At 46.9% G+C, this 16,173-nt stretch overlaps 1 protein-coding gene across 1 annotated transcript in view; it reads left to right on the top strand.

Moving 5' to 3' along the window:
- Positions 1-16,173, top strand: part of GAP43 (growth associated protein 43) — a 61,864-nt gene that overhangs the window by 39,634 nt on the left and 6,057 nt on the right. The gene's annotated exons all lie outside the window — the stretch shown is intronic.

The raw sequence follows: 16,173 nt of genomic DNA, 5'->3' as shown, positions 1-16,173 counted from the left end.
TAGTTATATATTCCTCAAAAGCTGTATAATAGGTACATTAATACTGGATTATCAGTGGCAGTGCAGTGATCACTTCTAATCTCTGTGGCAACTCCATGTACCCTGGCAAGGTGAAGCTGTACTCCCAAGGGTCCATGAAAATACCTGGTAGAGGAACACAGAAATTGCCAAGCCAGGTCAGACCTAACATCCATTTATTGTAGTTCTAGCAGTGGCTAGCACCAAATACTGCTATGGGCAGATTTGGGGTTAACTGTCTCTCTGCTGCTAGGACTCATCCCTGTCCTCTGCTGCCTAGGATTTGGTTTAACAGTTAGAGCATGATGTACTATCCCTTTTGATACTAATTATAACTGTGGCTTTATATGGCACATATATAAATGCGCAATATCTGACTGACTGTCAACAGCTTCCCTGACTCCAGCCAGCTGTACAATGACCAGAAGGTTCAGCAATGAATTGGCCACCACTGCCTTAAATATCTTGCTGTACTTGTGTTATGTCACAAAAAGAGCAAAAGCATCTGATAGCCCTACTTTATGCCATTGATTATTGTACATAGCATCATACAGTATGTACATATGCACAGAGGTCGTAGTACTGTAGCCCTTGCTGTTCATCTATTTCCTGAAGAAAACATAAGCAATGCTTTGAATTGCTTTTTATATTAAATGATTCCATGATTTTCAGCATCTTTGTTGCTTTTGTCTGCACTCCCTTTAAATCTGCAAATGTCCTTTATGAGGTGGGGTGACAAAAACTGTACACATTAGTCCAGAAAAGGCTGTACTTCTATACACGTATTTCCAGAAAGGCAATATTTCTTCTGTTTTGCTCCTCATCCCAGTCCTTATGCATACCAACATCTTTGCTTTTTGAAGACAGCTACCCAATGAGCACTGATGACTGCAATGACATCCAGGTCCGTTGTGGACTTGGAGTTCTCCTTTTTGTAAAGGCACTGCACAAATATTTTATTCAGCTATATGACGATTTGTGAGATTGGGCAGTGGCCAAGAGAACCAAAGAAAATGTAGTCCGGGACAGGACGCTTACAAGTCAAGCCACTGGCATCACCTCTGTGGAACAGGTTCCACCTCCAGTTCTGGACCTCCAACAGACCTGTGAAAGACCAACTTACACAAGCTCAGTTTGAACAAGTCTCTAGCCACAATATATTTCTCAAGACTACATTCATGCTGCAAGCTTGACTTAAAGAAGGGCTTCCTCCTTCTCTAGCTTTCGTCTCTGTTGGTGTTGTATGTTTTTCAGGCAGAAAATAGAGGAGGCATTTAACAACAGTGTATGGGCGAAAACTGAATGATGGAGTGTGATGCTACTGTGTGCTTAGCTGTTCCCTGAAGGGGAGTCTGGTCTGGTTTTGCAGGTTACTAGAACTGTGACTTTCTTTCTAGTTCTGTATTCCCTGCTAAAGGCTCCCTTTGCATATCCTTTAGCTCTAATGACCTCTACCATATAAAGAACCTTGGCTTTATCATCACCAAATGTGAATGTGATCTGTGGAAATGTTTCTTGTTTCTTTCTGTGTCCTTAGCTACATCACTGTCAGCATGGGACACTGGAACAGAGCTGAAAATCTCAGCTGAGGTCCTGGCAGCCAGGAGCCTATGTTGGACACCTGCCCTTTGCAGGGCTGCAGAGTAATCAGGAAAAGGACTATGGAAACCTGGACAGGGCCCAGAGATGTAAAGGAAAATGTTCTTCTCCTAATGACAGGAAAAGTGAGACTGAAGGCGCAATGTAAATAAGTCTTAGATAAAGGTCATAAGGTCCCAATTATCCAGTGTTCAAAGGACTGCACACTTTCCAGCTCTACCTTGAGGCAATAGCAAATGAGTCCTCTTTTCATTATGAAAGAAAGCAGAAGGTGGAAGACACTATTCAACCTCTCCATCTTCCTTCAGCAAAACACAGTAATTGGGAATGCTAGTAATGATAAGTGGACATTACCTGTAACCTACAGGGCTTAATGAAGAAGAAAATCTCTCTGACATTTGGAAGAGCATCCAAATCCCAACGCTAAATTGGTGCAGTGCTGCAGAATCATACCCGACAATGCATTGCACTTACAGGGAAAGGGATGGGAGGGCAGGAGCGAGAGCTGTGACCAGTCTGCAGGAGCATCCCCCAGTGCTGCTGACTTTGGCAGAACCCTCTTAGCAGCTGCGAAGAATGTTCCAAAGACCTTGCTGGATAACCATTTGAAGAGATGGAAATGGAATAAAGTAAATGTAATTTAACGTTGGGGTGGTGGAAAGTACTTTTTAAAACCCCTTTGCTGTTCTTAAAGGCTTTGGGCACCCATTGATTTGGAAATAATGCAAGCCTCTGAGAGGGAGGTGTGAATGCAAGCTTATATGGACTGAGTCCATAACTGCCTAGTTTTCAGATGAGTATAGGACTCCATCCCTCACTGGGTGTGGGCTAGGAAATGAAAGAGTGTGTATTCCAGCATACGTACCCTGTGTTACCTATCTCAACATTTCTTTTCCAAGGTCCCCTTCTCCCTCCATCCTTCCTCCCATCTTTTACAGTCTGTTTGGAGGCAACATTCACCAGCTGTAGCTGCAGCTACAGGGCTGAAATCTAAGCCTCACTAACTTACGTCAGGTTAGGATTTCACCTGTGATTTCAGCATCAGTGTCATAAGCAATCTTCAGAGTACTCTTCAGTCATCAGTGCTGAAACAAGGGATATGCCACAGGAGACCAAGCCCTGGGCTGGAGCCTGCCCCACTGCACTTCAGAAAGATGTGTGAGTTGAAGCAGTCCGTGGTCTTAATCTTAGATCTGCTCACAAATCGTCTGTATGTTCCTTCCCTTGTGAGAGACCCAGTGCAATATTGTAATATTGGTCTTCTGCTTTCCCTTGTGGTCAGAAGGGATGGGAATCCCCTGCATTCACAGGGTCTCATCAGAGGGCTGCTGTGAGGTCAGCAGGGCTGCTACAATTTACATGAGCAGCAGCTCTGTCTGGCCCTTTGTCTGTGTTCACTGTCCATTATTCAGCTGGTACACCAGGGATCCAGATGTTGAAAGCACAGCTCAGGAAGGTAACTTCTGTATTGCCAAACAGTGAGCAGGCATGACTGTCACCTAGATCTCCTGACCCTGTACCACACGGTACAGCTCCTAGTGTTCAGCATGGACATTAAGGGTGCTGCAAGATTGCAAGTCAGTGGGTCTGGTGGGTGTTTGAGAGATCCTTCAGCAGTGTAAACAGTTCCAACACATGCCTTTAAGCTTACCTTTGGGGATGAAGTCATGCACAAACCCATCCCAGCACTACTGCCAAGCCTTCACTGGGAGACTTACCAGTGTGGCCCGACATGGTGCCAGGCACAGGGGCTGACCTTGACCTCTTGTCCATGACACAACCGCTCCTTAACACACCTGAGGCCCAGCAGGAAGGCAGGGAGAAGAAATGCACAGCACTGCTGCTGAGCAGCACCACTCCTCTGGATGAACAGCAGACTTCGGTCTCAAGAGACACAGACCCAACACTGTTCACTGCACTCAATAAAGACACACAAAATGAGAAAGAAAATGTTTCTTTGTGCCTCAAGCTAGGAACCTGCATGACTGTGAGAAAGATGGATGATTGCACTGATTTTTACATCAGGGAACAAGGAGAAAATTCCAGCTGTTCCTATCTGATGTAGCATACAACTACTTCTTGTCCTCGTTTCTAGCAAAACATATACACGTGTTTCTACCAGAGGAGTCGAGCCTGGTTGCAGTTCAAACCCCCTCCATGCAGGGCTTCTGAGTCCTGCTGGGCTGGAATTTTTCTGTGAAACTCTTTTTTTCATTGAAGAAGCCTTTAACTTGTCAAAAGCAGACAGAATGTACCAGTACCAGGGGTTATGGGATTTTAGATTAAAGTAGTAAGAGAAACCTTTGCTTGCTTTTAGAGTAGCTAGCACGTGAGGGTCAGGTACTCCCTGAATGGGACAGAAGACAAGACAGACTCATGCCTTACCCTAGGAAGCTGAAATGCAGTGATCTTTGCAAGCAAGCCATTGGGCTGCTGGATGAAGTTTCCCCGATCCCTCCTGCTGGAGTTGTTCCACTTTGTATAAAATATTTATTATTTGCTGGAGCCAAGATGTGGAGTTTGGTCTCCCCCATTCCAGATGAGTGCCCTCATGGCTGGTCTACAGAGTCAATGTTTTCCTCCGGCCCAATGAATATTTAATGATTTATGAAAGTGGAACAGCTCCAGCAGGAGAGGAAGAGTAAGACAGACGTGTTCATTCACGTGGATATCTCACGACATCGCTTTGTGACCAAGAGGCAAGACCCAAGACAAGGACCTTTACAACAAATAAAATCAGCCAGAGGACAAGGGGAGAGAAACATGAGCATGAAACACTGGGGTGCCACTTCCTATGCCTCAGTGCAATTTCAAAGCAATTTCAGAACAGTTCAAGCCTGGTGGGTTCATGCCTCAGATAAAGCCCTCTTCTGTGACAGCCATTGTCAAAACAATGGTGCCCAAGCCAAAAGCATGGGTTGGTCCACCTTGGTCAAAAACTTAGAAACTCTGCAAGTGGGAGCTGTGGTAACTCACAGCCTCTGTGGACCTGTGCAGAGCACAGTAGACAGTACTAAAGAGCTTTGACTTTGCCATTGACAACCTGGACATACTTGCTGCTCCAAGGTGTTAGGTGATGCAACCTGGCCTCATGCCGCCATGGCACGGCTGGCTGCGCACAGGGCATGGGGCTGCCTCGCTGTGCCCTTATGAGGTCTTCCAAGCATTTGCAGCTGCCCTGCTGGGTGCCCTCATGTCAAGGCTGAATTCATTGCCTGCCTGATTGAATTGTTATTGTAAAACACAATTAAACCAAGATGGCTACTGCAAGACAGCAGCACTGGTTCACTTGGTGCAGTGCTCAAAAAGCTGAAAAGATGGAAAGTTCCTCCCAATCTGGGAGAAGGTTGGGTTTTTTTAAAAAACAGAAAACAAAACAAAACAAAAAATCCCAGATCTGAATTAAAGTCAGAATTACTAATGCTAGCTGCTACCACCTTCACAGGGAAGACCGCCGCTGGCAACGAGGGCACTCCTAAAAGTTTTTCCAGGCAGCTCCCTCCTTACTTCACAGTGTGTAGCTTGGCCCTCTGAAAATGGCCAGCACCAGGCACAGGGTTGCCCTACACCCCACTTTTTCCCTAATGCTGAGCACTTACTGGACAAGCATCACCACACCTCTGGTCACAGAGATTTCTTGGGGTGGAAGAGGCAACTATGCAGCCCGACCCTCCCACCTTAAGTCAGGCTCTGGCTTTTTACTCCTAGCCCTTAGGCTTTCTCATGGGCATCCAAGGGATGAGGTGTCAGGCTAAGGAGGATCTGGTCTTTGCAGTATGAGCTGGGGAAGGTGTCCAGCTGCCCACCCAGTTTTGCAGGATGGGTGCTGTGACTACTGATCTTTCCATCCCTGGAGGGCTGTGATTAAGCAGTCCCAGACGGGATTTTGGGCAGAGGGGAGGGTTGCTCTGCACCAGCAATGCCACGCCATGTTATCTTGAAGTGGGGATTTCCCCACGAGTGCTCATAGTTCAAAATGCCTCTTCCTATGTCCGGGCTGTCCTAATGTGTGTGATGACCTCTTCCTGTTGAAACAAAAAGCAAAGGTTCCCAGGAGCTTCAGTGGGTACAGCATTAAGCCTGAACTGCCTCCTAGAGAGCAGCTGCTGTGTTTCCGTGCCCATTCTGCACAAAACCCATTGGGATCCTACATGTGTGCACACCAGCTGTGCGTATGGGAAATATTAGTAATATCTTCGATGCAAAGAGCTGGTGTTGTTGATGTTGCAACTGCAGGGGACAGTTATCAACAAGATGGCTGTGGAAGGCCTGACAACAGGCACTTAATTCATTTTAGCATCCAATTTGCAGAGCCTTGGTGTATGAAGATGGACAGAAACAAACTAATGATCTCTAAATGAAATTTCTCCTTCATTTAAACACAACATTGGAGGATAGCAAAGGGAAGAAAAAGAGACATTTTATATCCTCTCCTTGATTGTAATTCCCTGCCTTCAGCTAGATCAATATCATTTCTGCTGGAGATGGAGGCTGCCTCTGGTTTCCATGGCAATCTGGTTGTTGGAGGCTTGCAGGCTCCATGAATCCCCAATTTATCAGCCTTCTAGGCTTTAATAATGGAGACCAGCAGCCAGGCAGCTTATGAATGGCACATGTCTTTTGGGCTGGGGGAAGGGAGGTGGGAGCGTGGTTTGTAGTAAGGGCTGCAGCAATTTGTTTTCCTGACACCGACAGCTGAAGGGGGAGGAGTATGAGGGGAGGAGCAGTGCATTAATTCTGGATGCACTGAAGGAATTTCTAGACCTTTTTGCTGCAATTACAGAAGATTTCCTCCTCTGGTTTCTTTTCCCTGGGCAACTTTGCCAGGGCAGGGGAGGAGAGCAGCCTCACAGCTGGTCCTGTGTGATGAGGTGGGAACTGTAGATGGAGAACCCAAAGGCTCTAGCATTCTGCATGTTTCTTTTCTCTCCTTAACCCTCTTTATTTCAGGATCAGCAGTGCATGAATGCCAACAGTCTGCCATGGTTCTGGGTTCATTTTTATCCCCCTACTGGTCCTACCACAATTGCCAGGCTGATCAGTGGAGTTGTAAGATGGGCAGACCTCTGAGGATCTGGTCTGTCTATCAAACTTCTGTTGCTTGCTGTGCTATTCTCTGTGCATCTGCCAGGCATCTCCAAACCTCCAACCCCAAAGTGCTGTAAGCTTCACTCCCTGAATTAATTACTCTGCTAGAAATGTCCTGGCTGTACAGGAATCACTGTCAGTCACTTCAATATGGCTACATTTTGCTCACTTGGCCATGATCTACTCAGGGTATTTCCATTTCCTCTTATCTTTTCTCTGATTTCTCCCCTATGATCTCACATGTCAGTCACCTTAGGGAGGCTAAATAAATGGACATGTCTTATCAAGACCTTGTTCTTCTGTCCCCTCACATGCCCTCTGTTTCTAAACTATCCTCCAGAATTAACCCAGCAAGAAGGAAAAAAATGGGTGACACAAAAGAATACTGTTGCCTGAGATGGGGACATCCTGTTTTCCAATGTGTATGCCAAGAGTAGCTGCCAACTGTTACATTCCACAGCTGGAAGCAAGTAAAACCTCCATATCCAAGCTGTTCAAATTACAAGGTATTTAAGGAATTAAAACCAGTAGCCTTTCTGGTCTGCAGGACCTATGTGAAATCAACAGAGGCAAGGGAGGAGAAGAGTAAAGAACAACTTGTGGGTTATTTCTTCTTAGGTTTTCCTCAGGTGAAGTAATGAATGTCTTTCTTCTACCTGCCTTCCTGTGATGGTTGTGGGGGTGCGGGGGTGGGTATTGCTGAGATTGCTGCACCTCCAGTTTTGGCCTGAAATTAGGGCTTTGTGGAATTTCAGAAATCACAGGACCAAGGCATCACACTTACGACAGTGCTACTGTGTGCAGAGTGTCTGGTTGAGATGCTGGAATGAAGAGCCAAGGCAACCCAGCCTCCTGGTTACACCACAGGCTTTTGTACGACCGCAGTCCAGTTCTTCATACTTTCTCACTCTAAAATGCAGATAAAAGCCTTTGCTTTCTTCACTGGGATGCCACAAGGGTGAAATACCTCCATGATTAGGCCATTGTTGTGGTGATGAAGACCTGATAAATACTTACATTGTTGGCTACCTGTAGCAATTTGGGAAGTTCAAAGTGGAGACAGCTCTTGATGTTCAGAAAGATCTGAGTTCATCATAAATGTATGATCTAGATATTATATCCTGGTTTATCCTATATGTCTGATATTATCTGGATATTGTATCTAAAAAGACCAGTACACTACCTTGCTGGAACGTGAAGCAGTGGATAATGAAGAACTGTGGTCTGAGTGTCAGCAGACACATCTTTGACTCTGGCTCATCCTTTCTGGGGAGATGGAGAGGCTGGTAGCTTGGAACTTCTCCTGAAGGGAGCCCGTCTGCTCCAGCAGGGCAGCTGAGCATCTGATTGAGAATCAGATCAGCTCTGACCCCAGGTGATGGCTGGGGCAGTCTTGAGCAAGTCAATTCCCATTTCTCCTCTTCAGGCTCCCTGGCTGTAAAGGCCATGGAACCTTGGTAGGAGTCTGTTGAGGTCAGCACCGTTGATGCTGTTTGACAGGAGGCCACTCCATGCCAGTGCAAAACATCCGCCTCCCAGGCACCCTCATCCCAAAAGGGCTCTTTCACCTCCCCTTTGGCTGCTGTACTACACAGCCTCCCACTTGCCCACCACTTCTAGTGCAGCAAAGCATCTCAACAGAAGCACCGTGACAGATCACACTGCTGCCAGGTGGGAGAACCCTGTCCTCCCTGGAGCTGCATTTACTAGTAGGAGTGACGGTGGCCAAGAGAGAGGCATTGTTAAAGGAGGTCTCACTGTCTGAAAACCTAACCACTCTGGTAGGCTTCTTCCATCCTTAGATGGATTGTATAGGTACTGTACACAGGAAGTTTGGGCCAAAAGTGCTGGTAATAGTCAGGAATAAATGACCAGCCAGCAGTAGGCATGCCATTTGTCTCAGCCTTCAGGCCTGGCTGCATCCATGGGTGTGGGAAGGAAATGGCAGTGGAAGAAAGGAGAGCCACTCCTTTCCCATGCTCCAGGAAGCAAAAATATTTGCAAAGGTAGCTGTAACAGGGTTAACACCTCACATTCACAAGGAACATCCTCCCATTTCTCTCTCCACCCTCTTCCTCCACCACTCCCATTTCTCTGGAGACCTCACTGCTCCCTCCCTGTCAGCCAAAGTTGGGGAGTTTCCATGGCAACCCAGCAGCTGGTGTCTAGACACTGTGAAAGATGCTTTGCAATGGATCTGCGATCCTGACTCCCCTTGGCACCCTCTCCCCACCGCTGCGCACCCTGAGCATCTCTCCCACCACTACTTCCCTTCCATCTACTGCGCACACAGATGCCGATGCAGGGTGGGATTTCTGTGGTGGTGCTGGGGGAAGAAAGGCGTGGGGCGGGAGGACAGGGAGAGGAAATCCCTAAGCCACTGGCTCTTCAGCCTGACAAAGCGCAAAGGCAGCTGGGGCGACAGAACTGGGGCTGGATGTCCTCTGAGGATTTAGCAGGATCAGAAGAAGAGGCAGACATCCAAGCTTGGAGCAAAGTCATCAGCCATGGGACTGGCAGAAGTTGTTTTTTTTCTCTCTACTAAGGCAACTGAGGTTCGCATACAAGGCACTGAAACAAAGATGAAGCAGTCCAGGAATAGGAAGCCCAAACTACCATGTACTGTGGCCGTATTCACCTTTGTGTTTTAACCTTAAGAGGCTTCTTTGCCTGCTTCTTTCCAGTAGTTACTGGGCAACTTCCCTGGACCTTCTGCCTGCTGCTTGCAGTGGGGACATCCCTCCCCACCACCTTGTTGCAGGGTTTACCAAGGGGACGCAGATCTCCCAGGTGCCATGTGCCCACCAGGAATCCCCGCCAGGGCTCAGGGAACCAGGTGGTACCCTGGGACCATCTGTAACAAGTGAGGGATTCACCAGGGGTTTGAGAGAAATCACGCAAGTCAGTACCCCGGAAAAGACACAGCCACTCATCTGAAATACCCAATTCCTTCATTTCTCATGTAAGGTGTTTTGCTGGACCAGCATGAGTCTGCCAGTTTTCAGAAGCAGCGAGTGGGGACGGCATAGGATTTTAGCACTGCATATGACGGATTGTAGGGATGACTGCAATGGGCTAACTTGGATTGGGAAGAGAACTGCATAAGCAACAGCTCTGAACCTGAACTGCGTCTCATTTCAGCAGTCTCAGTCCTACCATCGTCTGCCTGGACTTGGCTTCTGGCTGGTTAGAAGGACAGATGGATTGGGACAGATGAATCAAGCTGTGAAGCCTGGATCCAAATCTGGATCCAAATGTCATTAAAACTAGGAGCAGCTTAGGTCGGGGATTTTAAACGGGGCCTTCCAGTGCTCCTTACCCTCCAAAAATGTCTCTAAACAGAGTCATCTCTTGGGAAGACAAGGTCTGCTTATAACGGGGCAGCAAAACCCAGATTAATATTTGCAAGCAAAGAAGAGACCAGATGAGGCACAGGTTTTCAGTTTTATCTCTGACCAGGCTGTAGTTGGCAGAGGACAGAGGGAAAAAGGAGTGAGCCTGACAAATGCTAGAGAAAGAGCAGCAGCTGAGCAGATCTTGTCAATACTTTAGCACAAAGGCATGGGAGAGTTCTAGCAGCACAGTCAGTATCAGCAATAATTATGGAAACAGTGGGAAAGCAGGAAAAGCAAAATCCCTGCATCTGTAGTAGAATCCCAGAGTGTTTGTGCAATTTCTCTTCTCTTGGCATTGGCTGTGGTAATTTAAAGATCTGCAGTGGAACAGAGACAAAAAGGAAAACAAAACCCAAGCCACCAGCCACAAAAGAAATGATCAGCAGAGAGGTTGCTGCTACTATGGTCATAAGCTGATGTCTGCTCTGATTTAATTAATCTTGGCAAGTCAGACGGGAGCTGGGCAGGTCCCAAGAGACAGTGTTTTACCCGGAAATCCACTCAACCTAATTTCACTAATGTAGGGCAGTGGAGAGACTTGGAGAGGAGCCTGCATGCTCAGCCATTAGAGCACAGCATAGGCAAAGGCAGCTGGAAGTACCACCATTGAGCAAAACTGCTGCTTGCGTGCCTGCTTCAGCTTTACAGCAACCAGAGCTGCATATGTTCGCGGCGTTTGCTCCTCAGCAGGGCTCACAGACATGACTCTCACCCTTTCCAGGAAATAAATGGAGTGCTGAGGGGCAGGAGCTCTCTAAGACCCTATTTCAGCAAGGATCTGTAGTTCATTTCTGTATTGTTCCTCTTCTGTGGGCAAAGCAGTACCCTAGCAGGTAGCAGTTGGAGCTGTAGGTATGAAGCGTGTCTCTGACACAGGGCCTTTAGCTGGGAAGCAAATGCTCCTCAGCTTCTCCCACCATGCAGCTCTATCGCTTGAGCAATTCTGCAGATGCAGCTTAAGGTTTGTCTGAGGCTGCCCAAAAGGTTTCTCAACTTGGCTGCCCCATCCAGGGTGCTAGATTGAAGTGAGATTGGTAGCAACTTGGCTCACAAAAGCCTGTCTCTGTAGCAAAATTACCCCATGCTATAGGACGATTTGGACTGCAGCATAGATTTCAAGGGACTGAAACAAAAGGCAAAGCTGCAAAACAAACTAAAATCTCAAAGCTGTGTCTGGAGGGGACCACAGGGCTGGAGTAACAGGAACAGTGCAAGTGATGACTGGTGTGCATCAAAACAACTGTGAGGATGATGACTGCAAGCACAAAGTGGTTTTTGTTGTGGGTCTTGTTTTGGGGATTTTTTTTTTAGCTTTTTGACCTAGCCATTCCTGCTTTATCCTTCAGGACAGATTTTTTTTTTTTTGGCCCCTCCTCAAGCTTCTTTTGCTTCATATTACAGCTCAGCCTCCCCTCCTGTTCTGCTTCTTCTACACATGCATGTGTTGTGTTCTCATTTTGTGAGTTTGGGCCCTTCTTTTTGCTCTGTGGCTGAAATGCTCTTGAACAAATGTGGATGTCTTCACCTTGGCTTGCTAAAGATGTGGTTGATCCCAGGCTGCAACTCCTCTTGTCCTAAAGTAGGCATCTAAAAAGGTCAGGTTAATAGAGTCTTAGAAATGTCATGTTTATTTCCACTGATTAGAAAGGGAGCAGAGGATGAGAAGACCAGCTGGAGATGTCTCTGTGTAGATGTCTGGAGTCAGGTGAGATGTCTATCCACTCCCACTTCAACTTTCCCATTTCATGATCTCTTCACGTGCATCTCGGTGCTGCCCCAGTCCTGGTCCATCTTAAGAAATAACTTACTGCTTCCTGCTTGTTCTCTCCCTTGCAAGTGGACACAGGGGACTCTGAGCTTGCGGGAGGAGATCTCACAGTGCTGGCATATTCAGAAGGGAGGCAGCTTTAGACAGGTGGGAATTTGGCCACCCGGGATGAAATGGTTTTGTTCCTCAAGCAGGGGACAGAACATTTTGCCTAAATACCCTGAATTATCACCTGCTTTTTTGTTACCTTTTATGCCTGTTCCAACAAAGTGCAAAGTGAACGTAAAATGCCAAAGCTGTGCAGTTCTGTCTGTATAACTGTATCTGTCCACTACAAACCAACAGGTGCGGCAGCCCAGAGTTCAAGGACATGGGAAATCACGACTAGTATTGGGTAAAAAGCAATGTAAGGAATATCCTTTCTGATGTATGGAATCCTCAGGATAGCTAGCTACTAATGTCCCCAGGAATACCTTGCCCTCCTTTGCTGGGATGCTGAAAACTAGGCTGGACAAAACCCCAGAAAACATACTGCAGAAATAGCCTGCATCAAACAAACTGGTGAAGGGTGAGTCAGATAAACCGTCTCACCTCTCCTCAGGAATCAGAAACCACTATTAACTGGAACTGATGTCAGGAGGGTTGTGCTGTATTGTTCCTATTGCACAGAGAGAATCCTCCTCTTTTCACTGCTGTAGTTTAGCAGTGCCACAGATTGAACTTTCTTTTTTATGGTATTACTTCTCGCTAAAGTTCATTATGTTATAATAACACCAGGTTGCTTCTTTTCCTTCATCCTGAAGTTCAATGAAATGATGCTAAAGCTGCTAGGTAATAACACATAGCTTAGCAGGGTGTAGTAGTGCATAGGGTATTTCCCCTTATTGCTTCAACACCATGCAAGAAAAAAGAGGGAGAGTGGCTGGCTGAATTTTTCTATGATAATTTCTAATCAAAAAGGTAGACCTCTTATTTATACTTGAGGCATGCACGGTCATGAAAATTTGCTCTAGTTTGCCAGGTGTCCAGCATTTGGTTTGTATGATTCCCCTCTGTTGACTTGAATATGTGATGAAGTGACTTAAAATCCTTTCTGCTGCTCCGTGACCTCAGAGTCAGTACAGTTACTTCAGCCATGGCAGTAATCAGTGCAGTCTCTGGGCTGCTTCAGCAGAGAGTCATCTGCCTAGTCAGCAGTCAGCTCTCCAGAGAAAGGCAAGAGGGGCAGCGAGACACCAGTGAGGCGCAATTCCTCTGCCAGCCAGGGATCTCTGGGCACCACGGGCACTCCCTGGAAATTTGATTTGCCGCTGTGGTGAGCCAATAGGGAACAAAACATGGCAGAAAATTTTGTTTCAGCCTCCCTGCTTATCATAAGAGGAAGAACGGCACGGGAAACATTGTGAGCTACCTCATGTCACCAAGCTTGCCAGCTCCCCCACTTTGAGTGCAAACGGATTTCCTGCCCATCTCGCTAGGACAATTGTCAAGAGCCTACCACTGTAGGAGCTGGGCTTCTCTTTCAGCTGCTGCTGTAACAGGGGCATCTGTGCGACTTTGTGGTTGTATGTCTTGACCAAGGCCCTCAGTGTCACAGCAGGTATGCAGGACCTCCTAGTGTCTATCGCTGTGCTTGCTGCATTATGGGCCCCTCTGTGGTGCTGTCCTGAGGAGGCTGTCGGGACTGCCGGCTAAAATATCTACATATTTTCAGTAGGAAGACACAGAAACTTTTAAATATTATGAAATATAGCATCAGGGGTTGTGTGACTGAAGCTTCATTGCCAATCTTTTATTACTCTTTCATTCATCTTGCATTTACATGCAGAAAAACAGAAATTCTGCCTTACTAGGATCTGTCAAAGCCTTACAGAAAAGCATGCTTTGCTGCTGGCTCATGGTAGTCTTTTGGCTCACATTTAGGGGTAGATGGTCATGCATGGGGATTCTACTCTCAGGTCCGTAATTCAACATGTATCCTGCCATGAATGCTTTGGAGAAGAGCAGGATTAAAAGGACTGCCCTCCGTCTCTAGTGGTGTATGATCAAATAATTCAGGAAAATTAACAAAACTAGGGCAAGTTGGCCAGCTTTGCCTTCCAGCGATACTTGCATTCTATTTTATTCAGTAGCCCGTTTTGTCTTTGGTTCATGGCTGTGGCTGTACCATATTTAGAAGGAGTCCTTGAGTAGCACTCTATTCAGCTGTTCAGTATCAAGGGAAAGCAAGTCCATAGATATTTTTGCTGACAGAAGGTTTGCCGGTGCAGGGGCTCAGGCCGTGGTACTGGGCTATTGGTTTGTTCCCACAGACTTTTTCCTTTTGGAAAATCAACAGTCAGAGTTAACTAAGACAAAAAGTATTTGAAGGTCCAGAAGCAGAGCCTTTGGTGAAGATGATTCAGGATAGGAAGTTGCATACAACTTAAAGGTGATCCATATGGAAATGGTGGATAGGAAGGAATTCAAAAGAGAGGCTAAAGAGCTGAGGGGGAGAGGGAAGCAGGAATGTAGCACCTACTGCCAGTGTTGGAAGCAAATACAAGTCTGCCATCTGATGGCATTGAGTGGACCAGGCCAAAATGCATAAATGGTGTCGGTAAGGAAAGGTTCACATCCCAATTAGCATTCTCACTAATGCTAAACATGGGTGTGAGGGTGCTAATACTCACAAACTAAACATTGCCATGTGAACATCCATATTGTTAAGCTGACAGAATGGGCCATGGTGTGATTTTTGGATACGGCAACTAGCTTTGCCCCAGGCAGCTCCCAGACGCAGCCACCCTGTTCTGGAGAGTAAGGGAGTTTAGCCATATGTCTATGAGCTGTGTGGTGCCAGCTGGCCTCAGGGCCAGCAAGCAGTCCCTGGCCCATTTTATTTGCTGGTGCAACATAATCTGATAGCCCATCAGAGAAGCCAGGAACTGTCCGGTTCAAAGGGACCCCACAGTCCTCTCTGAATGACCACCGGAGATACAGTGATGCTACAGAGGTGTGTCAAGTGCCAGCACTGAGGTACGTGACGTAACAATCTTGAGGTCTGTCCCACACCACCCAGCCCTTCAGCACTTGTTTCTTTTCCCTGTTCTTTATCCCAAATCTGGAGTGATGCTGCTTGCTTGGCCTCTCCATGGTCTGTATTTATATGTATGTGTGTGTTTGTGGAGTCAGTGAGGAACGGGGAGAGATGGGGATGGAGCAGACCAGCCTTTACAGTACACTAAGACCCTTGTGCATTATTCTACCTTACAGCCATGCCGCCCTAGGTGCACTATCACCTTCACCTGTAAAAAGCAATCCACATGGTGCATAGACCTTAGCAGGGCTTCTAAGAGAGGCCCAGGAACATGTTAGTGTACCCTGTTCTAAACATGATGCGAGCTGCTCAGCTGGAACTTGGAGACAATTAAATTCCTCCCGCTGCAATGAGAGGAGCATGGTGTCTTAGGCTGGATGAACCCAGCAGCAATATCACTCCAGCTTGAGGGGCGCTCCTTTCATTTACCTTGTCCCTCCCGGCCACCTCTGCCTTCCCCTTGGTTCTGATCACCTGTCTAGTCCACTGTTGTGGGATTGCTCCTAGTGTTTATTTTAACTTCTCATGTAAATGGTGTGCCAGAGCAAGGTATCTGATTGACAGGCAGACCCATCTTCCAGTTAGACTCATTGTTCCTCCTGGGGCAGCTCTGCCTTTCAAAGGAGAGCCAAGAAAACTGGAGAGATGTGATCACCTCCCAGTTGAAGGCTCCCATTGTTGAAAGCTTAGAGACATTTCTCTAGATCTCTATTCTGCGTAAGAGGAGTCTGAGTTACAGGTTATAAAATTTTTCCCTCTGCTCTTGCAAGCTTCAAGTGCATGTAGAATTTTCCCTTCATGACCTCTTTAAGACTCAGCTGGAAGGATCTGTAGGACTAAAAATTCAACAATGGTTGGCACAGTCATTGCATTCAGTAAAATGGTAGTAGAGGTGTCTGATCTAGCTGGTAAGCCCACAGCCTAATTAGTGCACCTGATTAAATGAACGATGGTTGCCTGCCCCATCAGCAGCAGGCTAGGCAGCTCCTTCCAGTTGCATGTGCTTTCAGTGGGGCTGGGGGTGTTTCATGAGAGCTACACACTTGACTTCTCTGCTGGCCTGAACCCCAGTACGTTCTTTCCATGATGCAGAAGTGCCAGGGGCTTTGAGACCTGGGTCACTTTGGGGAGAGAGAAGTCTGAAGCCATGCAGTCCCACACACGACGCCTGTGTGCACATGCAGGATGCTCTAGATCATGGCTGACTAACCCTGGACCATCTCTTT

Source organism: Phalacrocorax carbo, chromosome 1 (assembly GCF_963921805.1).
Source record: "Phalacrocorax carbo chromosome 1, bPhaCar2.1, whole genome shotgun sequence".
In the NCBI taxonomy this organism is placed as follows: Eukaryota; Metazoa; Chordata; class Aves; order Suliformes; family Phalacrocoracidae; genus Phalacrocorax; species Phalacrocorax carbo.
The sequence above is the reverse complement of the archived record's forward strand: the minus strand, read 5'-3'. Positions and strand labels throughout refer to the sequence as shown.